Source organism: Balaenoptera borealis (assembly GCF_965194805.1).
Source record: "Balaenoptera borealis genome assembly, chromosome: 2".
NCBI classification, from domain to species: Eukaryota; Metazoa; Chordata; class Mammalia; order Artiodactyla; family Balaenopteridae; genus Balaenoptera; species Balaenoptera borealis.
Genome location: NC_138867.1, coordinates 124,872,198 through 124,896,756, shown reverse-complemented (window position 1 = coordinate 124,896,756; position 24,559 = coordinate 124,872,198). Strand labels below are relative to the sequence as shown.

At 40.8% G+C, this 24,559-nt stretch overlaps 1 protein-coding gene across 9 annotated transcripts in view; it reads left to right on the top strand.

The window, feature by feature from the left end:
- Window positions 1-24,559, top strand: part of PPP2R2B (protein phosphatase 2 regulatory subunit Bbeta) — a 686,949-nt gene that overhangs the window by 593,598 nt on the left and 68,792 nt on the right. The gene's annotated exons all lie outside the window — the stretch shown is intronic.

Genomic DNA, 24,559 nt, shown 5'->3' with positions numbered 1-24,559 from the left:
ATCACTAGGGATTCTGGTTTAGAAGGTCTGAGTTGTACCCAATAGCATCACTGACCAGATCCCCCCTTAGAAAATCCCCGGGTGATTCTGACACACGTGATCCTTGGGCCAAACTTTGAGAAACACCGGATCGGGTAAGTGTCCTGAGAAAAGCACAGAAGATTGCCATGGCAGTTCAGAGGGAGAACAGAAAGAGGTATAGGACCAGGAAGGAATTTTCAACATGCATCTTGAGGGATAGATGGCCTTTCATGCTGGAGGGGGGGGTCTCATTTAATGATCCCAAGGATCTTGGGGGGGCAAGTAGGACATGAATTGCTGGTTTCCCTATTTCTGGTGATCTGGATGTGATTATCCCCATTAGAAAAGAGGAAACTGAGGCTCTGAGAGGCAGAACTGAGAATCAGATGTGTTCGGTCTAGACACAGCCTTTGTGCTTTCTTGCTGCCTCCGTGGTGACCGTGTGGTGAAGCTCACTCCAGGAGAATGGGTAATCCCAGGCCAGTAACAGGGCAAATTACTGGTTGAGTCAGGATCGGCCATCACTGCCTTAGGTTTTCATTTTGGGCTTATGCTTGACAACGGAGGCCTCTTAGGACACAGATACAGTCTTCCCCTACCCATTTTTAATTTTTCTAGACTTCATTTTATGATGTATTGCTGCTCTAGGGGCTTCATAGCCAATCCTTTTACAGCTTCAGCTTTCCTTTCCTTATATTTGTTGCAAATAAAAATGAAGTGTTTAGCTGCTGCAGTGCAAAATCAATCAAGGCTACTCCATATTCACATGCTTGCAGTGGCACCCGCACGGCCCCTGGATTAGATTAACTTTGTGAATGTGTCACTCTGCTGTGGGTAATTTCTCAACCCCCACTCCATCCCTTCCCCCTCCTGTCTCAGCGAGGGGATATTGCAATCCCCCGTTGACTGACTACCGCACAAGTGAATGCTGGCATGTGATGTGTGTAACTCAGCAGGACGCCCGTACTCTGTGTTTATGAAAATAAATAATAATTTCTGTTATCGTTATTGATTGCCATCATTATCTGATTCTATCAGTCTGTGTCATGGGGTTTCATTTATGGGATCAGAAAGCACTCCACAGGAACCCCGGGCACTACCCTCACCACCAAGCCTCAGTGTTTTGATATGTTTTGCCTTTTAGGGGTGATACTTGTGGATGTCCCTGTCCTGTTCTTTGGCTAATATTCAGTGAGACAGCATTAGTTGGGTTCAATGTGAGGCAAAGGAACTAACTGAAATAATAATAAGAGCAGCAGACGTGTATTAGCATTTGCTCTGTTCCAGGGATGCTCCATGTGTTGGCTAATTTATTCTTCAAGATAAACCTATAATGAAGGTGATAAAATAAACCTCATTTCAGAGATGTGGGACCCAAAGCCAGAGAGGTTAAACAACCTGCCTGAGGTCAGACACTAGTAAGTGGTAGCACTTGGACTTGAATTCATGGCTTTATTATTTTTTCTTCTATTTTTTGGCCACGCCGCACGGCATGTGGGATCTTAGTTGCCTGACCAGGGATCGAACCCGTGCCCACTGCAGTGGAAGCATGGCGACTTAACCACTGGACCACCAAGGAAGTCCCTGAATTCATGTCTTTATGATTCTAAAATCCATACTACTATCCTGCCTCTTGTATTAAATAGAATGCCTGATATATTCATTTGAATATTTGGTATAAACTAAAATATGAGGAAACAGGGACTAGAGAAGAAACCATGAAGGAGATGGTAGATGCTGCGGGGACCTTGGGCCCAGGTGGGGTTTCCGTTTTGTTTGTGGGGGGGGAAGGTGAAGCAGAAAGGATGCGTGGAATTAGATCATGGTTTACCAAATCTGGGTGATCATCAGAGTCTAGGCATATCTTAAATCATCCCCAGCTGACTGATTCCGAATGTCCAGGCACAGGGCCAAGGGATCTACCCATAGTTCTCAGCTGCATCCCAGGTAGTTCTGAAGATCAGCTGGGTTTGAGGACCACTGGCATAATGACCACTGAGGTCCACTCCAAAGTGGAGGTTCTCTGATTTGATTTTGTTAAGTTCTTCCTTTGCCTGCTTCCCTCCTCCTATCTCAAGGCTCTATACGGAATAATCTGAGGGCCACACTAATATTGCCTTCACACTGAGTGAGTAATTTGATGTGGAGTGAGCTTCTGCACGCCAAGCACATTTGGGTTGTGTGTACAGCTCTGCCCTTTATAACTCAGGTTCTTTCCCCCTCTTACTCCTGGTCAAATCTGGGGGGCAGCCCACCTAATGGCCAGTGTGCTGTAACAGTAACAATAGTGCAGACGCTAGTTAAAGACACACTGTGTGCCAGGCCTTCTGCTAGATGCATGCAAGCACCATCTCATTTCAGCCTGACAGCAGTCCTATGGGCTGAGTACTGTTTTTATCCCCATTTGACAGATGTGGACATTTGATTTAGAAAGCTGAAGTTACTTGCCCAAGGGCTGCAGCTACTAAGGGGCTGAGTCACATTTTTAACCAGGTTCGGTCTGACCCCAGAGTCTGTGATCTTAACACCATGTTACAGAGCCCCCAAGAAAGGGCTAGGGCTCTGACCACATCTCAGCCATCATCTGAAAAATGGAACTCATCCTAAGTTCTTCCCACAGAGGTCATGCTAATAAAATAGAGTAATGTGTTGACAGTACTGGTGTGATGCCTTATGATTGCCAGATGCTCGGTATATGTTATGACCTTTCTCCTCTTCCTTCCCATCTTGTCTTTCACCTGGACAACCAGGAGTTTCAGGAAAGTCTGATGAATATATTGAAAAAGTTCAAAGCAGCATTATGTTTTGATAATAGTGAATCCAGCAGTCCATTCTGCTTTATTTTGAATGTGTGTTTGCCCTGGCTCTCCAAAGCTGCCTTGGATTCAGAATATTTTCACTGACAATAAAATATTTTCTTTCATCTCAAAGCTACCTTTGTTGTGCTGCATTTACCATGTAGTAATTAGATCCAAGATAAATGTAAATATAAACAGAATCCTATACCTGGCTTAAGATCGAGTTCTCTTTGTCTCTTGCTCCCAGCCCCTTTGGAAGGCAGCCATGGCTTCTCGAATGTGATAGGAACTAGTAAATGACACTCCCCACAGGTACACTCAGTGACAGTGGGAAGCTGAGAAGTCCACTAGTACCAGAAGAAGAAAAAGATCATGTTAGAGAAGAAAATCTCGATGTTTCCATGGTCTCTGGTGCAGTTTATCTCGAGAATCCCTGGTCAGGAGGCACAGCATTCTAGACTATGACCCATTCTCTCTTCCTAAGTTTGGTCATTAAATGGTCTGAACTTTGGAGATGTGGGTGGGTTGGTCAGCCTGGGGCAGGTTGCCAACCTTTTCCAGGCTTTGCAAGCAAGGATCTTGTCATTGGGTCAAACCTAATTCACACTGACCCAGACGGATTTTTCTCAAAAGAGAAGTTATTAGAATGATTTTCTCCATCTTTTCCTTTAAAGGGCTCTCTGTATACTTTTAAAGTAAATGGAAAATCCAGGGCATAATTGGATGATTCGAGGAAGAAAAGTATCTCCATTTTCTAAATCTTTCAGATGGAATTATCTGAATTATGAGTGTCATGGGAAAGACATTGTGCCCAGACCAGGTCCTGGCTCTCCAATATGAGCTCACTTTTGCTGGAGTAAGAGGTGTGAGGTCCAGCCCCTGAAACTACACATGCATGTGTATGCGTGTGCAGGCGGGCACACGGCACAAAGTACCAAGAAGCTCATTGTTCAGGAAACCTTAGAATGTTAACATAGCCTAGAGCTGATTTATAGTATTTGTTTATTTGTTTTTCATTGGACTTATTTAAATAGAGATAAAAAATATGAGCCTAGGTCCCTTTTGCTACCAACTTACGCAAAGAACTCATTTGAAATCACAGGAGGAATTCTAAGGCCTCTGCTCATTATACGTAAGAGTTTTCTAGAAAATCATTAACACAAAATGGATTTGGAGTCAAGTTCAGTAGAAAACAAGATCACTTTGATCTTAGTACGTTGCAAACCAGACTTCCACTGATGCACTGATTTTAAATACCTGTCCTTACCAGAGAAAAAGGTTTTAAGTATTTCCCTAGAGGTTAGTGTATAGAGGACGATACTTTCTTTTCTTTGGTGCATAAGTATAAGAAACTGGTTGGAGGAAAATATTTCATAAGGGTAGTTTTATGTTAAAGGAGATTGTTATCAACTGGAAAAAGATTTAATTCTCTGGTTTCCTTAGAATGATTGAGCCAGAAGGAAAGGAATTTCTACCAGAAAGGTATTAGATTTGTATGTAGTTGAATGAAGGAGAATAGATCACACTCATAATTTGTTGTTTTCATCAGATGATCAGTTGAGCTCGTGTTCTTTACCGGAAAAAATGTTAAAAGCGGTTGTAAAGACACACACACATACATGCTCACAAATGTTTCTTGCTCAAGAAAATATGGGGAATCCTAGCTTAAATACATTTAAACAAATTGATTTACTTTGGGGTTTCTCAAGACCTTTAATATACTAATGTACAATATCAAAGTCGAAGAAAAATATAGTGCATGCATTATTTTCCACCAAACCTAATTGACCACGAAAAACGCTTTTCGCAATTTATGGGATTACTGTTCTTTTTAACATTTTACTCAAGACGTGGTCCTTGGCCCAGTGTCGGTCCACAGCAAGATAAAGAGCTTGTACCAGAATATGAATCGTTCACATCACTAATCCACCGTATAGTTCAGCTGACACTTTTATTTTCCATAGCAAGACTTTCTCAATGGATGAAGCAGTGCACTGATTCTGGCTTGAGCTCCTTATCTTGTCATGGACCATTAGCAAACAGTTCAGGGGTCCGTTATTTTGAGTAGTACAGCGATAGACCTCACTTTGGGAGATGCTGACGGAAAGAATTGGGTCAGGGAACAGGGGTTAGCCTGGCAGCGTTTCCACCCCCATTTTCCTGCCGTCCAGTCTCAGAATCCCATGATGGAGAAAGAGCCTTAACAGAGCCTCCCTCTTGACATACAAGTTCATTAACATTAACTGAGAACTTTCTAGTGCCTGACACTATTCCAGGCACTTTGCGTGCTTCCTCATTTAATCTTCACCTTAACCCTATCAGCTGAAAACTATTATCGTCATTTTCCAGATGAGGAAACAGCTCCATATGGAGGAAGCAACTTGTGCAAGGTTGTTGGCTAGCAAGTAGCAGAACCAGAGTTCACCCCTGACTGTCTGACTGCAGACCCCCACTCTTAACCACCATGTTGTCTGGCCTCCCAATAGCCATGGTTCTCACCCATCTGGGCCAATGTGGGCTTTATCCTATTGTCAGAGACTTCTTGAAACAGAAATGACCCTTCAGCCAATCTAAAAACCATCACTGTTCATAAACGTTTCCTTCTGTGTAAGCTATCATCTATCTAATATGCACTTATTAAAAAAAGGTTCCACATATAGAGTCATGTGTGGTCCCTGCCCTCACATGGGGCTTATAATTCAGTGAGGCATTAGCTGGCTACAAGCTTTTATTTGAAAATAGTAACAGCACCAACCTCGTGTACCCATGCCTGACATCACAGTCAGTCCTGTTATGTATTTAAACACTGCCTGAACCCCTTCTCAACATTTTCTATTCTGCCCTGTGATCCCACTTCCTCTAATTATTTTCAGGAGTTGAGAATTCTGCAACTTTGAGTTAAATGAGGACATTGTCTGTTTAATGCCAAAACATCCAGCCACAAGGTGAAAGCTTCATCCAAGTATCCTGCCCTTTCAATTCCAAACATGCAGATGTTTAGAAACTTCTGAAAGCTTGATTTAAAAAAAATAATAATTTGCTTTCCAAATTCAAAGAGCATCTGGGAAAAACATCCTAAGGGGGGCAGGGATATATAAGACTATCAATGCAGACAAGAAAGCAGGAGTTCAGGAGTTGTCAGGTTAGATACTGAGACAGAAGTGACAAAACAAAGCCACACTTGGTTACCATTATTCCTTCCCATAATAAAGTCATCTCTGCACATGAATTCTCAGATGGCTGTCACACCAGTCCTGATGAAATGTGCCTTTCCCTACTTGATGGTCAAATCAATGAAGAACATAGGTGCCACCTAGGTCTCTTGCTTTTTCATTTTTTCACTAATTCCATAGGTATTTATTGAGTATCTCCTTTAAGCCAGGCATGGTAATAGGCCCTAGAATTACAGCAGTGAACATGAATGGCACGCTCCCTGCCCGTGACCTCATGCCCTCAGTCTCTTTTGGTGGGAAGGGCATGAATCAAATGCCCCTGATATAAAACTGACACTGGGAAGGGGGCTGCAGAGGTGCATAGGAGAGGAGATGATGGAGGAATTGCTCCATTCAGGGAGCACAGAGAATAATTTCCCGAGCAGTTAATAATGGAGCTGAAGCAGGAGGTAGGTAAGGAGAGGAGTGGGAGGAGCCTTCCAGGCAGAGGCAATGCCGTGGACAAAGACCCTGAGGTGGGAAGTTGCGCCAGAGAACAGGCGATGGAACGAAGGCCGAAGTGGCTGGAATGCTGATCCCAGGGGATGTGTAGTACCAGCAAGATGCAGGTGACAAGGCAGCCAGGTTACGGCCATCATAGACCTTGCTAGGGAATTTGCTCTTTCTCCCAAGAGCAATGCAAACCCTTTCTTCTCTGCTCTGGTCATTTTTTGACACAGCTCTTCTTTGCTCAATAGCTCAATGTTCTACACCCAAGACAGGATATACACCAAGGCAGAAAAGCTGCCAGCACAACCTAGAAAACTCCTGACAGATATGACAAGTTTAAATTCCAGAAGCCAGTGGCATTTGGTCAGTGTGGCCATGTTGCCCTCTAACCCTTGACTGCCACTGTGTTGATATATGTCAGGGCGTGGCCTCCATGGAACTCCTCCAATATCAAGGTGTCCTCCCTCCAAGGTGAAGCCTCCCATGAGTGACTGAATTGTTGGGAGGGTCATAGAACCTGACAGCTCCCTGTTACACAAAGGAAAAGATAAGCTTCCGATTAGTCCTGGGGCTGGTGGAAGCCAAGATCAAGTGCACCTGTCAGAACTGCTAACAGCATATAAATCATTACCTCAATTTTCCATGCAAGAATTGGGCCAGAGAGAGAGAAAGCAAGGACTGAGGTTGTGTAGCAGTGCAGAACCATATCAAAGAGCTCTCGCTTGGCTCCTAAACAGGATTTGCTCTGCTATCCATGCAGAGAGAACAGGGCCCCATGCCCAGAGGAACGACAGAGACAAATGCCCACTGGCTCTAGGAAGAGGCGAGTTGTTTCCCTGGCATCTCCTAAGGCTTCTATCACTAATCTAGCAATAGCAGCCACCAAAGCTTTCCCAGACTCTAAAGGGGAGCAAGTTTGGTACTGCGCTTGCTGTCTATGTGGTCCTAGATTTCCCGATTGTGTAATCACCATAATCATCATTGCTATTGTTGCCATTTTCCTTTCTCTCATTCACTGGGCAGAAATCTCTGAGAGTTAGGGGCCAACAGTGGCTAACCTGCTCTCTTATCATCCAGGATATCAGGGTATTTCTCAGGGCAAAAAAAAAAAAAACAGCATAAAACTGAAATAAGATTGAATGAAGGACAGGAAGTCAGAAGATGTTCAATATAGATTTAAAAGTTGAAATCGATTGGGCAGTGCCCAAATCCTCACTGCATTTCATGTCCATAAAATACCAAGTAGCTAGCAAAACATGAGAGCCTGGAAGATTCCAGGTGGAGAAGCCCCAGCACAGAGTAAACTCAAACTACTAACTTATACCACAGACCTCAAGAAACACTCTTTTTTGTTTCATCTGGGCTACTCTAGACAGAGTGAGCAAAACTGGGGGGGGAACTGCTTCATTCTCCAGGATAGACAGAGTTAAATCCGGTTCCCAGAGCTTTTGGAAGGGACTTTGGTCAGTGGCAGTTGTGTGAAAAGGGGGCCAGGTCTTTGTCAAGCCCAGATATTCCTGCTGCCAATAATGGAGGAGCCTTTCTTCTTTTCCACCCTTTGCGTATTTTAAAGAGAAGCATATCTTCAAAATTACAACATAACCTGAAATGTGTTGGCTGACAGTTAAAATTCCCTAGGACCTAGAAGAGAAATGCAATATATTTTATGTGAACAAACCCAAAATATGAGTTAAGACAGTATACAAAGAGATATGGGAGCTGAAGGAACAAGTCATATGGATACAATAAAACAAAATAATTGCCTGTTTGTTCTGAAGGTGTGAGCAAAATATCCTCATTGCCAGGAGAAACGTAAGGCCAACTTCTTTCCACTTAACCTCTGGTAGGGGAGGAAAGCCCACAGTGGGAACCATTCTGGGAAAGAGTCTAGTGTAGCGGTTAACAGACTTTAAAGGAACAGCTCTGGATTCAAATCCCAGCTCTGTCTTTGTATGGCTTTGGGCCTTTTACTTAAGCTCTCAAAGTATCAGTTTTATCATCAATCAAGTACGTACATCATAGGACTTGTTATCAGAAAAAAAAATACTAACACAGTATCCAGCTTTTAGTAGTGACCATTCCAGAATAGGTAACTAGCTCCAGTTTGGAAATCAAGAATTCTCAGAACAGAGAGACAACTGGTAGACCCCAGCTGCTGCTTTTGGATAGAAGCATACAGTTCTGTGAGGATAGGTAAGAGGGAAGAGACTTCTAACTTGATCCTATGGTTAGAGTTTATTTGCCTAAGACATATCAACCCTAATGTTTAAGACTCTTTAGTGAATGACACATCTCTGGCCTAAAAGAAATTCCCATTAAAGATTCTTAATGAAACTCTGTAAGCAAAGATTAGGAGATAATGGAAAATAAATCATCAATTTGAATCTCTCTGGATAAGTTGAAGTAAGTGTGTTCCCACAGTGCCATACCTGTTATTTTTTCTGTTTGTTTTTTTTTTTTTTTTTTTTTTTTTTTTGGCTGTGTTGGGTCTTCGTTTCTGCGAGGAAAGCGAGGGCTTTCTCTAGTTGTGGCAAGCGGGGGCCACTCTTCATCGCGGTGCGCGGGCCTCTCACTATCGCGGCCTCTCTTGTTGTGGAGCACAGGCTCCAGACGCGCAGGCTCAGTTGTTGTGGCTCACGAGCCCAGCTGCTCCGCGGCATGTGGGATCTTCCCAGACCAGGGCTCGAACCCATGTGTCCTGCATTGGCAGGCAGATTCTCAACCACTGCGCCACCAGGGAAGCCCGCCATACCTGTTTTTGAAGGACCAGTGAACTTTCAAGTTCTCCCTGAGCTAAGAAACTTTATGTGCTTTAGTAGTAACTCCTTTGTAGGGAAGAAGCTGCAGCCACGTCTCAGGTGAGCAGCCTGGGGAGGGGGGGGTGCCATCAAGAACTGCCTGTAAAGTTGTTAAAAGTTGACCCAGGACTCTGGTTGTGAATCTTCCTTTAGTTTCTCCGCCTCAGCCTCTAACCATCAGTCATCAGAAATGCAGAATTTTCTGCCTAGGTCAAAGGATCCACTGTCAGATGTTAGACTTTCTGTCTTTATTTTCCATTAGCAATAAAGAGAAACATTCCAAGTAGGTCACTTTTCCTTAAATAAAAACAACCAAAAGAAGTTCTCTTGATATTTTCTCCTTTGTCTTGATCATTAAAAAAAATTCTATTTTTCTCTTCCAGCACAAGCTCATTACCAACCTGTTTAACATTTGCAAATTCAAATACAACATTGGATATCAAAATTGACTTTCCAGAAATTTTCCCCTTAATTGGTCTTGTTTTTTTTTTTATATATAGAAAGCATTCTGCCAGCATCTGTGGTGAGATAGATTCTGGAAAAACAATGTGCCAGGCCAAATTATCAGGTAGAATTACATTGCTCTCTATTTCTGTTTGATAACAGCACTGTGCCTTTGCATAATTTTTACTGATTATCAGAGTGAAAAAGCCATAACTCAGGCAGATGAGCTTTATTGGCATTGATCCCTTCTGGGGAAGAAAAAAAATATATGAGCAGAAGCATTTGCAAGTGTCGTATATGTTGAGAGATTGAAATTCCAAACAGTCTGTAAACTTAGCTTGCCTAAATCTGCAACCTTAAAAAATGAAAATGCCTCTCTGTATTTGGTGTTATAACTCAAGAGCTGGTTTGTCTCATTTTCTATAATTCAAGACAAAAGAAATTACATGCCTATAAATATATCTAGAATAGAATGTCACTTTAAATGAAAGAGTTCTCATGAAGGAAAAATAAATAGTTGGGGAGAGTCTTGAGTCAGACTCCTTCCAAGACTTGGAAATTAACAAGAAGTTAAATGAACACTCCAAACTGAACAGCTGCACATACTGCTTATATAGGAAAGGAGCTTTGTCCTCCCCCTTTATTTGTTTGCATGCTGAACCATAGTATGGTTTCCATTTTCCCTAGCTGTCCTTAATTATCTCAGTTTCTACTAGTGGTTTCCCCTGTCAAGAGGGATAATGTAACTTTCATCTGTAATGTTTGGATGAACTCTGCTTACCCTTTCTGTGTCTTTCAAGGCATGCCCCCACTCCAGCAGTATCCTGGTTGAGAAGCTATTCTTTTGCCTCCAATTCTAGACTCTCCTCCCCTCTCTGGGAGAGTCCACAGAAATCCATTGAGCCCACTCCCTAAGCAAATCGAGATCTTCTCTGACTCAATCATTATGAGATTTAGGAATATTTAGCCCTAACTTTCATGTACTCCAAACAGCTTCAGACACCTGCCAGTGTCAAGGGCCACTTGTATAATTTGATCCTTGTTCAGCATCAAACCCAATGCTTTAAAACAAACAAACAATAATCAGTGCTTTGCCTTTTGAGGACTTGAAGACAAGAATTTTACTACATAATCTTCTTCCCCTGGGAAATTTACATCTCTTGCCTCCTTGGACATCTCCCATTGTGAAAACTGCAGCAGATAATTTTCCTCCTTTATGTCTTTCTTTTTGTCACATTCTTACTTGTCAATCAATAAATTACCCCCTGCCAGGCTCCAGCAGCCTGGCTTCGTTCTTTCCCACTTACATTCTCCTTTTGTGTTTAGAAAAAGAGCCCATTGTTTTTCTCTTAACCTCCAGTGAAATCTTCCCCTTATTCTCTCCCTTTGTTTTGCTTATCATTTAAATTAATTCTCCTTCCAACAGTGCCCATCTGCACCTGCCTTGATTCTCTGCATTTTCCCCTTTAACACCAGAAGTTAATGAGACTGCCATTAGAGTCACGTGCTCCTTTTCTGATCACACCAGGATAAGGAAATGGGATTTAAATAGCAGTAGCAGGTAATACTATAGAAGAAAAGCCTTACTATAGTGAGGATCTCAGCTAGTCAGGTAGGTAGTTTTATGCTCTCCAGGCTGGATAGGGCTTCCTGTCAGAGCTGTGCCTCTATGTTCTCATCTGAGAAATGAGGTTAACCACCACTTACCATCCCTGCTTTGTACGGTGGTTGTGAGGATTAGGTGAGATAAATCATGCCATGTGCTTGATGGGGTGGCATATAGCAGCCCTCTGGAAGCATTAGGTACTATTATGATTATAGGAAGCAAATGTAAAAGACACAGTCCCACACTTTTTTGGGTTTGGAAGCTGCAGCCATACATGGGTGAGAGAGACGCAGTCAGTGACCATTCAGGGGTCCCAGCTCTCTACAGTGGGCCCCCCTTATTTGCAGGGAGTATATTTCAAGAGCTGCCAGTGGATGGCCAGAACTGCAGATAGTACAGAGCCCTAAATATATTGATACTATGTTTTTTCCTATGCATACATACCTATGGTAAAGATTAACTTATAAATTAGGCACAGTAAGAGGATATTTGAATTGCCAGCATCACTACTCTTATGCTTTGGGCCTATTACTAAGTAAAATTAGGCTTACTTGAATACAAACACTGCGATACCTCGACAGTCAATTCGATAACCAAGAGGACTACTAAGTGACTCACGGGCAGGGTATGGACAAAGGGATGAGTCACGTCTGCTAGATTTCATCACGCTACTCAGAACAACGCACAACTTAAAACTTACGAATTGTTTGTTTCTGGAATTTTCCATTTAATATTCTTGACTATAGTTGACTACAGATAATTGAAACTACGGAAAGCAAAACCACGGGTAAAGGGGGGACTCCTCTTTGTTTATGCAAATAACTCTGTGAAAAGGCATGTGAAATAGCATTGAACAACCTAAGGACAGAGACTATCTTATTTGTTGTCTTATTCCCAAGACCCAGACTTGTGCTTTACACAAAGTAGGTTACCTATAAATACTTGAAATCAACATATATTAATCACCTAATGTCCGGATACTATGATGGTCACCTTCGAAGATTACTGTGTTCCCCAGAGTCTGGGCTATGTGTTTCTCTTGGTACAAGACAGCTTTAAGTAACTGTCTTTGAATCACATAACTGAAGTTTTTCTCTTTTCATTTCTTTTTAAAATTGTTCTGCTTACATGAAGCCCAGAGTCTTACTTTGAGTTAATATTGTGTTAACCTGTCTAATAACACTTATAAATCTTAATTTTTTTTAAACTGAGTGCTGACCTTAAGCTCTAAGTCCTTCCAGGTGACCGTATCTGTCTAGAATTTAAGAACATTTTTTCGTTGTATTTATTTTTATAACATTCTTCTGGTTTTTGGGCAGTTCATTGAAAACTAGTTTTTCATGTATTGCTGTGATGTAAAGATCCCTATCAAAACTAATGGAGTTTACTAAAAAGCAGATTCATTTAAAGAAAACATTAAGTAAATAACAGTCTGGGTAAATAGATAAGGTAAAAAAAACTTGAAGAGAATACTAAAAGAACTGAGGTTTGACAAGCATTAGGCTAATTTCCCTGCGGTTATTTGGGAGCTTTTTAAAAATCAAGATACCCAAGCCCAACTGAGTTTGAATCTCAAAGTGTGAATCTGGGCAATCTGTATTTTCTTTTTCTCTTTAACAGCTCTCAGGTGGTTCTGATGAAAAAAACAGTCTGGGACTCTCTGAATGAGAAAGTGTCCAATTTTCGTTTTATAAAAAAGTTTTTTAATTCAATCAACAAACATTTATTGAGTGTCTACTATGTGTAATGCTCTGTGTGTTGGGTGCTGGCGAGAAAATGTAAAACACTATGGAAGCAGACGCTACCACTACGGTGCTTACATTCTAGTAGAAGCTCATAAATATTGTGTTCCCTGAGTTTTTGCCTGCTTAAGAATTTTGCTTCTATGCTAAATCACAGCCCAAAAGAATATAAAATCTTTATAACTTTGTGGACACTGTTTGGTTCTGTTTCTGATGTGGGGTTTACTGTGGAGAGAAGTCTGAAACCAGCCTTATTTTTACCTCTTATAAATTTGACTCATTTTTAAAGCTCTGCATAACCCATAAATCTTCTTTATACTTGAAGTGAAATAACTTCACCACAGTATGCCTTGGTATTAACTCTCATCGCTTTTTGTTGGTATACTGTACCCTTTCAATCCTTGCAGTCTTGGATTTAAGTCTTTGTTTCAGGCATTTTTTTAAAACGTATTTTAAGTATTTTTTCCTGTTCACTTCTTTTGGTCTCTTTATGACCAACAATTATACATACATTGGATCCTCTTTCTTTTCTCAAAGTATAATCTGCTTTCCACTGATTTTTATGTCTTAGTACTTTTCCACTTTGTTGTGTGTCATTTCCATGCTTATAAACCATGTTGATAACTATGTTTTTCAGATTTTTCTCTGTGTTTTACTGTTGTTCCTTCAAAGCAGCTTATATCTCTATAATTGTTTTATTTTCTCTTTCATTTCCTTCCTAAGTTCAGCTAGCTTGTTTCTTACCTATATCCATCACTACCATGTAAAAAAGCCTTCCAATTGTTCTTCCTACATTCACTCACTCTCTTCCCCCTCACATTTCACAATCTGATAACCACATTGCACTTGGTATGATGTTTTTAAATTATAGATCAGATCATTCATTACCCTATTAAGAGCCTCACATATTTTCCCCTATCACTTAGAATGAATTCCAAAGTCCTTATCATTACTGACAAGGCCCTGTTATTGACCCCTGCCTACAAATTATGTGATGAGTTTCTTGTATTATTAGACTCTTCGTTTTGTCTTCTCAATTTGTGAGCTGCTTTTGATAAAAGATGATTCCATAGCCATAGTGTACCAGTAGCACCTTGCATCTAATAAGTGCTCAACAAATATTGCTTGGAAATAGTTACATGAACTCTTCCAAGTGTTAGAATATCTTACTGTAAGTTAGACCTTGACAAAGGAAGATAGAAGATCCCCAGGATAATCTAATGAAGAGTCTTAAAAGTATCAAGATTTTAGATTCCCTGGTGTGATAGAAAAAGTATGGTCTGTGAATTCAGATTATGTTTGAATCCTGCCTCTGCTGATTCTGAAAAAGGGTCAGTAAAGTGGGCAATTTTGCACAGGCTAGATTCCAAAGTCATCCCATAAAAATATCCTTGAAAAATCCCTTAAATTACCCATATGATATAGTGTACATAGTTTTTTTTTGTAAACTGTACAAAATAATATTTACACGTAAATATGCATAATATAAAGAATAATGTCTGATATAAAGCTATACCCCAAATGTGGAAGGCCATTTATGAAAAAATAGACTTCTTTAAACCTTAGTAGCTCATTCAACACATCAAGATGCTGGGAGATGATATCCACACAGATATGCCTGAGGAAAGAGCAGATCCACTGCCCACATCTCATACTTACTTGGGTATCTCCAACCATTGAATGGAATGCAGTTGCAATAGTCAACATTATTCAAATGTGTTTCCTTCCTTTTTTTTTCTGGCTTATGCTAAGCCTATGTACTTGAATCCACATACTAATGCATACGTGATGCAGTTCAGTATATAATTATTCCTAGATGAAGGGCAAAATAAGTTCTTAATAGAATGTGAGGTAGGTGGAAGTGAGGTAGAGTAATTTGAAGTTCAACTACAGTGATTTTAAATGAAATGCAGATTTGTCCTCTTTTCCCTCTGTATGATTAGTTTTCCCTTCCTTTTCACTGTGAGCCTCAGAACCTTATGGTTTTTAAAGAGGTCCTCTGCTTTGCCTATTTGAGAAAATAATTCATATTTCTTCCTTCAGAAAGAAAAAAAATTAATGGAGCTTATAATCCTATGAGTCAACCTTAAAGGCTATAAGCTCTACCCTGTCACACTTCCTCCTCCACCCCATCATTATATAGGCTCCCATTTCACAAAACTAGGGGGCAAAGAAGAGGTCAGGAATGAGTAAGGAAATGGATGACAACCTTGAAAACTTGAGGGGGACAGAAAGGGTGTAGAGTTCTAAAAGGACAAAGCACAGAGCTAGTGCATGTGGAGAGAAAATTCAACCATTCATGTGTAGAATGTGGAAAGACAAAGTGAATTTGTAAAAAAGACCCCAGGGTCTTAGTGAATAATAACATAAAAGTGTCATTTAAAACTCGACCAGGAATAAGTCATCCAAAATAGTATGTTGTTCCAGAAGAAGTAATTACCAAATCTTATTCGGTTCAGGATACACTCTTCGTCTAATACAGTTTAATGAGCTAGTCTGAAAAACCGTGATTGCCGTGTAAGATTGACAGGCACATGGGGAGAGAGTGTATAAGAGAGAGTTAAAGCAGTGGATTCATTGCTTGAAGAAGATTGAAAGGCAATTATAACAGCATTCCAAACAAAATAAAATTTCTATCCAGGGAATAGTGACCAATTGTGCTTTACTCTCTTTGAACAAGAGACTGTTAGAAGTCTAAATTATTAGCACTAGGAACTCAAGTGAGGAAATGATTCCAAGAAGGCTGTCAAAACAGTGCCAATTTGAAGAAGGAAGCTAGAATTTAGAACTCTTAAAAATATCAGATTATTCTCCACTGGATTGTGTGCATACACGGTATGAGGAATGGGGCGAGTTCTGGAGCGATCGAGATCAAGGAAGGCTTAGGGAAGGGGGGTAGATGGAAGTGGGGTGAGCAAGGGGAGCATTGTAGGAAAAGGTGTGGAGGTGATTGTGAACGCAGCATGTTCAAGGGCAGGGATGAGACTTCCCTAGAAGGGTATGACTATGTCTTTCTTTCTCCCTCCTGTGTTTCCCTTTCTGCTTGTTCCCTTCTCTCCTTTTTGATAGCGCTGCATGTTTAGTTTGAAAGTGGGATGGAGTCAGCGCTAGAGTGACTCACTGAAGGCCATGTTCAGACTGGTAAACAGAGTTAACTTTTATTGGCAAAGAGAGAAGAGAGGGCCTGACATGAAGAGAGAAGCAGTTTAAGAAGCCAGGTGGCCCCTAAGAGAGACAGACACAGAGCCAGAAAGACAAAGTAAAGTTCCCCCCCCCGCCCCAAGGCGCCTAACAGCAGGCCAAGCCCCTGTTCCATTTCACATCCTCCGTTTTTGGTCCTGGTAAACTGCAAGATTTTTCTCTCCTACAGTAATCCTTTTGTTTTTTGTTTTTTAAGTTGTTTTTGGTTTTGTTTTAAGTAAGTTTGAGAAGGTTTGTTTCTTGGCCTCTAAAGAGTCCAGACTAGAATAGAAGTTCCCCCTGCCCCCAGCCTGCTTTCTTCTCTCTTTCCCTGTTCCAATCCCTGGAGGCTTGCCATCCTTTTTTCTTTATAGTCCTGTGTGCAGCTGCTTTTCTCAAACACTCTTTTCTCTTCTTTGGCCCATTCCTTCACCTCTGTTCTTGGCCCATTCCTGCTTTCTCTCCTTGGAACTAGCAAACCTTCCCCTGGAGAGTTATGTCTTCCCCTGCCCACTTCACATAACAACTTTATTTGCCAGGATCATTACATTTCAAATTCAGCCCTGCCACTGGGGAACGGAGGATTTAAGGTACCTCCCACCCTCCAGCCAGACTTCAGAACACTGTCATTGTTTTCTCCATATACCTAGCGCATTCACCCGTCTGCTGACCCATCATCTTCATTATGCAGAAAAATGCAATTATCCAGAATCCACAATTCATTAGATTCCTACATTCACATACATACTCTTTCCTATTCCTGCATTTCACTTTTAAGAGAAAAGGATAAACCCTAGGGAAGAGAATTGAGGAAATCACATTCACGTTCAAAGTAGTTAGTAGAAAAGATTTGACTTGACATTAACTTGTTTGAAAGAAGACCTGGAAATTTTAGTTGACACTGCAATATGGACTATTACAAAAGTAAATCCATTTTAAGCTGTATGAGTAGGAAGCACATGTCTTGTACTGTATAGAAGAATACACGTCCCTCTGTGTTCTGAACTCTGGCAGATTGTGTTCAGTAAGGCAAAGCATCAGTAGAGGTGACCCAGCCCTGACCACTGGTGAGGAATAAAGATTGGAGGCTAAGTCTTGGCATAATTGAATGGAGAGTGGGATGGGTTGAGGTCTGTCCTCAAATATCTGGAGGGCTTTTGCATAGAGGAAGGGGTAGACTGGCTCTCTGTCAACCCAGGGAACTAACAGGTGGACAGTTAAAGAAAGCAGATCTAAATTCAAAGGAATGAGGAAGCCATGCTGATTTAGAGCAGCTTATGCTTTCCCAGGAAGAGTCCAGTGCAGGCTGAAGAATCCTGAGAATCCCACCCTGGCTGGACACGAGAGGCAAGGATTTCCCTTCTTTTTTCTTTTACATTACAAAACTAACACAGGGTTATAGCAACAAGTCAAATAATGCTATATCGTGACCCCACATGTTAAGGTAACTCATGTTACTAGTTTGGTGTGTGTCCTTCCATACCTTTCTCTCTGTCTACACAAACATGTATTAACCTTAATGGATGGATATGATTTTGTTTTGTTTTTACAAACTCAAGATCATACTATACACACTACTCTGCTCAGTAATATAAACATCCCTCCTGGTCATTCATCTTCTCTGAAGTAGCTGCCGATATTCTAAAGTATGGGTATACTATGACTTATTAAACCAGTCCCCTATTCATAGACAGTCACCTTATTTCCAGATTTTGTTACGATGTCATTGTAACTAACAATGCTGCAATAAATGAGCTCAAACATATATCATCATAAACCAATGTTTAGTTTTTGTAGGATAGTCTCCATTAAGGTAGGTTTTACTAAGTCGAAAGATGTGCACATTATTGTATTTTAATAGCTACTTCCAGATCACCTTCTGAAAATCTTGTTGCATTCATACGCCCACCAGCAAGTGCCCATTTCCTCATACTGTCTCCAGGGTAGAATGTTATCAGTCATTGTAATTTTTGCACACCCCAGTAGAGACACTACTGAGAAGGGAGTGCAGGATAGTGGTTAAGGATAAGGATGCTCTTGGCCATAACACCCAAGTACCTATCTGAGCTCCAACAAGCACTAGCTGTGTGACTTTAAGCTGAGACACGTTACTGCCTTGTATTTTAGTTAACACTTATTTGTAAAAAGAGGTATGATATGGGGCTTCCCTGGTGGTACAGTGGTTGAGAGTCCGCCTGCCAACGCGGGGGACACAGGTTCGAGCCCTGGTCTGGGAAGATCCCACATGCCGCGGAGCAGCTGGGCCCGTGAGCCACAACTACTGAGCTTGCGCGTCTGGAGCCTGTGCTCCGCAACAAGAGAGGCCGTGATAGTGAGAGGCCCGCGCACCGCGATGAAGAGTGGCCCCCGCTTGCCGCAACTAGAGAAAGCCCTCACACAGAAACGAAGACCCAACACAGCCAAAAATAAATAAATAAATTAAAAAAAAAAAAGAGGTATGATATGAATACCTACCTCATAAAATTGTTTTGTGTATTTAATGAATTAATAGTTAGAAAAGGCTTAGAACAGTAGTCGCATATACTAAAATTTTTATAAGATTAAAGATTAAAAGATTAATAAGATTAATCTTCTATAAGATTAAAGATTTAAAAATCTTGCATCTCCTTGACTACTAATAAGGTTGGGCGTATTTCTGTATATTTCTTGGTGATTTCCTTCTAGCTTTTTCTAACTGTTCTGTCCATGTCCTTTGCGCATATTTTTACCGAGTTGTCTTTTTATCAACTGGGGGGAACTTTTTTATATATAACAAATAGTAACCCTTTCCTGTCATTTTTACCTTCCATCAATTGTTACCTTTTAATCCATTTATTAAAATCAGAGGTTTTTAGAAAAATATTAACATAAAAACCTCAATCAGTATAGAACTCTAAAAATAATTTTAAACTCCTATAATCTCATACTCCAACCATGGTTAAGAGTCTGTAGTACGGAAGCTCTTCCATTTACCCCCTCCAATTCACTGACTCTCAGCCTTGGCTCTACATATCGGTCATCCACGGGCTTTCCAAACACTAGTACTTGGGTTCCACCTCCCAGGCATTCTGACTTAACAACACTCCCCAACACCACCACCCAGTGGGGGGGCCCAGGCATCAGTTTTCAGTAAGAAGCCTCATTTGATTCTAATGTGCACCCAGAGATGGGAACCAGACGATGCAATCCTGAAAAGTCACTTTGCTCCTAAATCAGAATGTCACTAGTAACCACTACCACCATAGTAGGCAGAACTGACACAGTTTAGTTCCGTATATAGCTTTGTTCCTACCTATGAAAGGCCGTGTTTCAAAGGTCTTAGAGATGCATCTTTGTATACACCCACACCTTTTTAGTGTAATGACTTCTTTAGTGTAAAGACACTGATGACTTTTTAGTGTAATAACTTCCAACTCTAAGATTCTTTAAGTTTATATCAAATTTATACTTATCTTCTTAGATCTGTATAAGCCACAGTAGTGAATGACAGAATATAGTGTGATACTCCTGAGGTCTTGTTGATCCTGGATCATCAAAGATTCAGTGATATCTATCCTCATTGTTAACAGGAGAAAGCGTGCGGGCAGATTTCAGAAAAACTTACATCAATAGCAGTTAAAAAACAAAACTAAAACAATTTTTGTGATTAATCCTAACCAGACTTAAACCACTGCCTCTTCCCATCCCATCCCCTTCCCCACCTATAAACGTTAATTGAAATTTTCCTCTACTGTGATATTTTAAGATGTCTCCTTTTTTCCTGTGGAATTACACAATGTGAAACATCAAGGGAAATAACAGGAAAGGCAGTGAACATGCCTTTCAGAATGCAGGGAAATGGCAACGCTTTGAGAAATGGCAATGTTGGCAGAAAATGGAAGTGTCTGGGAGAAAAAAACAACATGAAACTGGCAGAATTACAGGCTGCTGCATGGGCTGGTAATTAGAGAGTGAGTTCATCTTCTGAGGGAAAGATATTTTTCCTCTCTTTTCTGCAGAGAGGCCAAAAGGAGCCAAAGACACTGAGAGCATGAAATTGTTAGTCTGCCATAAAACCTTCTTTGATGCATTGGGTTTAAAAAATATGTATTAATTCCCCAGGTATTTTTTTACGGGTTGTGTGTTATTCTTGTAGCTGGCAATAAGGGATAAGTCTTTGAGAGAGAGAGAGAGAGAGAGAGAGAGAGGGATAGATGGATGATCGATCTTTCCTATATTATATGTATATATAAAGACTTTCTAAACCAGAAGATCTTTATGGACTGAAACATTTTGCTGCCTATTGTGGAAGTTAATACTGGGTTTCTTTTATCCGCCTTTGATTTAGACTCTTTCCAGAAAGGTTTCCTTAAGAACTGGATTTTTCAGTCTCAGAACTGTTGACATTTGGGGCCGGATAATTCTTTTTTTTTTTTTTTTTTAACATCTTTATTGGAGTATAATTGCTCTACAGTGGTGTGTTAGTTTCTGCTTGATAACAAAGTGAATCAGTTTTACATAGACATATATCCCCATATCTCTGGGCCGGATAATTCTTTGCGGCTAGAGGCTGTCCTGTACATCGTAGGGCTTTCAGCATCATCCTTGGCCTCTACCCAATAGTATAGACCCCATTGTGACAATCAAAAATATCTCCAGACATTGTCAGATGGCAGTTTGGCCCCCAGTGAAGAGCAATGATTATGGCTCTGCTTTTGGGGTTGAGGGAGCCGTCACTTCTTCAAAAAAAACAATGTACCTAACTCCCCAATCTAAATTAGAGCCCCTGTTTCATTTAATGAAAGAATATTTTTTCCTCTCTTGAAACAATACACATCTCTTTATAGCATCAGCGACGGTTTGTAACAATGTGTCTACCTCAAGTCATTAATGTCTTTCTTCCCTATTAGACTTTAAGTGCTGCAACTAATCTGCTTTGTTCACCCTGTGCACATACCACCCAGAGCAGTGACTGGCACTTAATAAATGTTTGTCAAAGAATATAATCCTAAGATATTTAAGACCCTGAGGCACAAAGCCTGATTTGGTCCAAAGGGGTTTTTCCTCTCAGGCTTATTTCAATCTATTTGACAAAGCCAGTAAAAGAAGAACTCAGGGACATATTGAGGCAGTTGAAGGGTGTGATCCAGGAAATCTAAAAATTATATTATTTGGATAGGATTCCCTGGGGGTTTGGCAGGGTAGTGTTGAGTGGCAGGTTCATTCTGGAAACAACAGCTCTGATATGTCTCTGTAAACTGGAGCCAACCTCTCACTCCTGCTTTCTGAGCTCCATCCACCATTGATCCATGGAAGAAACAAGTTTTCTGACCAGGGTGAGGCTTAATGCTCCATTAATTCTCTGAGAGAAAATGCCCCAGGACCAGGAGAGATGGGCCTAGGGAAGATGAACCTCAATACAGACAGCAGAAGAGGCCTTTAAAGGCTTCTTTTCATGTTCTTAAAAAATGGAATTAAGATGCATATTTTTTAAAATGGAAAATGACTGGCATTCTTCCCGCTGAAAATGGGAAGTAATTTAATTTGTGAGTGGTTTATTTTATTTGACAGTCTTTGTACATACTCGATTTGGTTTGTTACACTGAATTACCCTCTGATAATGGGTATACAGAATGCCAGACTGTGCCCCCCAGGTTGGTTTGATAATTGGATGAACGACCATATTGTACAAGGTTTTCATGACAATGTGGACAGAAGCTATTATGAAAACTCCCAACCAGAAAAGCCTTCCACTTTTTTTCCCAACAAAGTTAATTGCTACCCAATGACCAATCATTCCGCTGGCCACTTCTCCTGAGCATTGCTAAGTTCTATAATCATGACTGAAATCCCTAGGGTGGATGGAAGTGATGCCTAAACCCCACAGCCTATAGAAAAATTCAGAAAATCTTCCCTAGGCAGTCTCTCAGAATGGACCATTTTTTCGACAATTGAAAGTTAATGTGAAGGATTCTAGTGATAGCTACCATAGGGGCTGGAGCCAGATGGTCAAGTTCAAAGGTAGCTCCGCCTCCAAGTACCTGTATGACCTTGAGCAAGTTTCACCACTTCATTTGCTTCAGGATCCAATCCTGTAAAGTGGGAACAATATTAGTATCCACCTCTTAAGGTCATTGTGAAGATTCAATAACATGGTATACATACAGTGCTTAGCACAATTTGGCAAAAGTAAGCTCTCCAGAAATGTCTCTTTGGTAGATGGTATGTATCAGGCCATGTGCTAAATTTTCTCAACAAAGCTACAGAGAGCTGCTATCTCTAGCATTGTGGAAGGGAGCCTTGAAATGGAGAAAGATGAAGTAACAAGCCCAGGGCCATGTGGTTGGTAAATAGCCCAGCCAGGATTCAAGCCCAGGTCTGCATGACTCTAAAAACTCTTTAACACCATGCAGCTTCAAATTTTGTGCTTGTGTACCCACTAGAAGAATTTTGAAAAGCCACATAGCTTCTTGAGCATTTTTAAGTAGACAACTAATCATTTCCATCGTAATGTTAAATACTTACAAAGGATGTGATTTCAGGAGTATTTTAAACATAGGCAGTTTAAAATAAAACTGTTATATCACCTTTTTAGTGCGTCCCATGGAATTTAAATACCATTGTAACTGGATACCCATCAATATCCATTAAAAGAATAATGAACAAGTTCTTTAAAAGTCAGAACTTTCTGTTGTTCCTTTTTCGTCTTTAATTATGTATTTTCACTGCACTTCCTCCAAATAAATGTTAAATGCTTTTTTTTATCATTTCTACAATGAAAAATAGGTAGATTTTTTTCCCTCCCTATGACTGTATGACTGTAAGAGTTTAAAATTCTCTTGTGGATTTAATTGTCTCTAAAATTATTAACACAATTGACAAAACATTAGACAATTATAACACAATTATAACACAATTGACCAAAACAACATAAAACATGCAATCCTGACAAATAATGATTAAACATAAGAAGTAAAATTTGATTAGAAATTCATATTACAATGAGCTGAGGGCGGGGCATTTGTGGGGCTTTGATTAAAGGTGTCGTCTGATTGTCCCTCCCTGAAGTGTTTATACCTTGGATAGCGCCCCACAGTAAGATTCAGGATGGGGAAGGTTTGTTTCTTTTCCAAATGCGAGAAGGAGAACCTAGGCTGTGGGTATGTCCTGACATGATTTGATTTTAAGAAGGAAATTATATTAAGTTAGAGATGGGGAAGTGGTTTCCTTTAAAACTGTTCCAGATAGCTCTTGGGAAGTCATTACATTCTCCTGTTTGAAGACAGCTGCTCTGCACCGCTAAGCTGGGTTGCTTTGGAACAGGGATATTTATAGCAGGACCCACTGGCTCTCCCATCTTCAAGATGACTCACTCCCTCTTCCTTGGCAATGAAGTCTGGGCGCTCTTTAGCGATTGGCTTTATCCCAAACCTACAGTAATTATCATTGGAGAGTCACAGAGGATATTTTTTGAAGGAAGCCCAGGAAAGGCAAGGTGGCAAACTTGAAGTGAGGCTGAAATCTGGAACTTTCTACCCTTTCCTCCAGCTTTACCGTTTAGGGCCTCTAGATGGAATGGTATTATCACCCCAGATTCCCCACCAGGCCTTGAACCTGTGGTCCCAGAGCACCAGGGTCAGGGTTTCCCTGCACCAAGGGAAAGGTGGACAGCTCCTATCTGTTTCTTTTCTAGATCAAACAAACATGGTTTCGTTTCAGCTTCCCAAAAGGGCTGGTTATGAACAAGAAGGGGTGGGTAGGGGGTTGTGTATTCTCTGCCCCAACTAAGCTTTATAAGGATACTCTGTGTGGTAACTGCCCAGCACGTAGTAAATGCTTAATAAATGTTTATGGAAGGTTTTATCTGGGGCCAGTGTGTGGTCATAACATTCCTATGTGAACTTCCTGACTGATGACATGGAACCCCCCTAACACCATGGCCTGAATGTGTCCTGTCAGTCTCAATATAGAGTAAATCTCAATTATTGGGGAGGGCAGGGGGGAGCATCTGTTGAATACTGACAAGGAGATAGGGAGCAAGCATGAATTTAAATTGATAGCAGTTTCTTCAAATTTCATGTTGATTGTGTTGATTGTACTTAATATTCCAAGGGCATTCACGTGTTTGTCTGTTGAACTCAATCAGATTTGACCCAGAGTTACAAAATAGCTGAAATGCATTCACATCCTTGTACTGATGGACACCTCTCTCCTTCCTTCTCCATGGCTCCATCTTCTTTCTTTTCTTGAACTCCTGTCCGGCCGTCTCTTCTCTCTCAGACTCTTGCCTTGAATCCGTCAACTTACAGGGGCACTGGATGTTGCCACG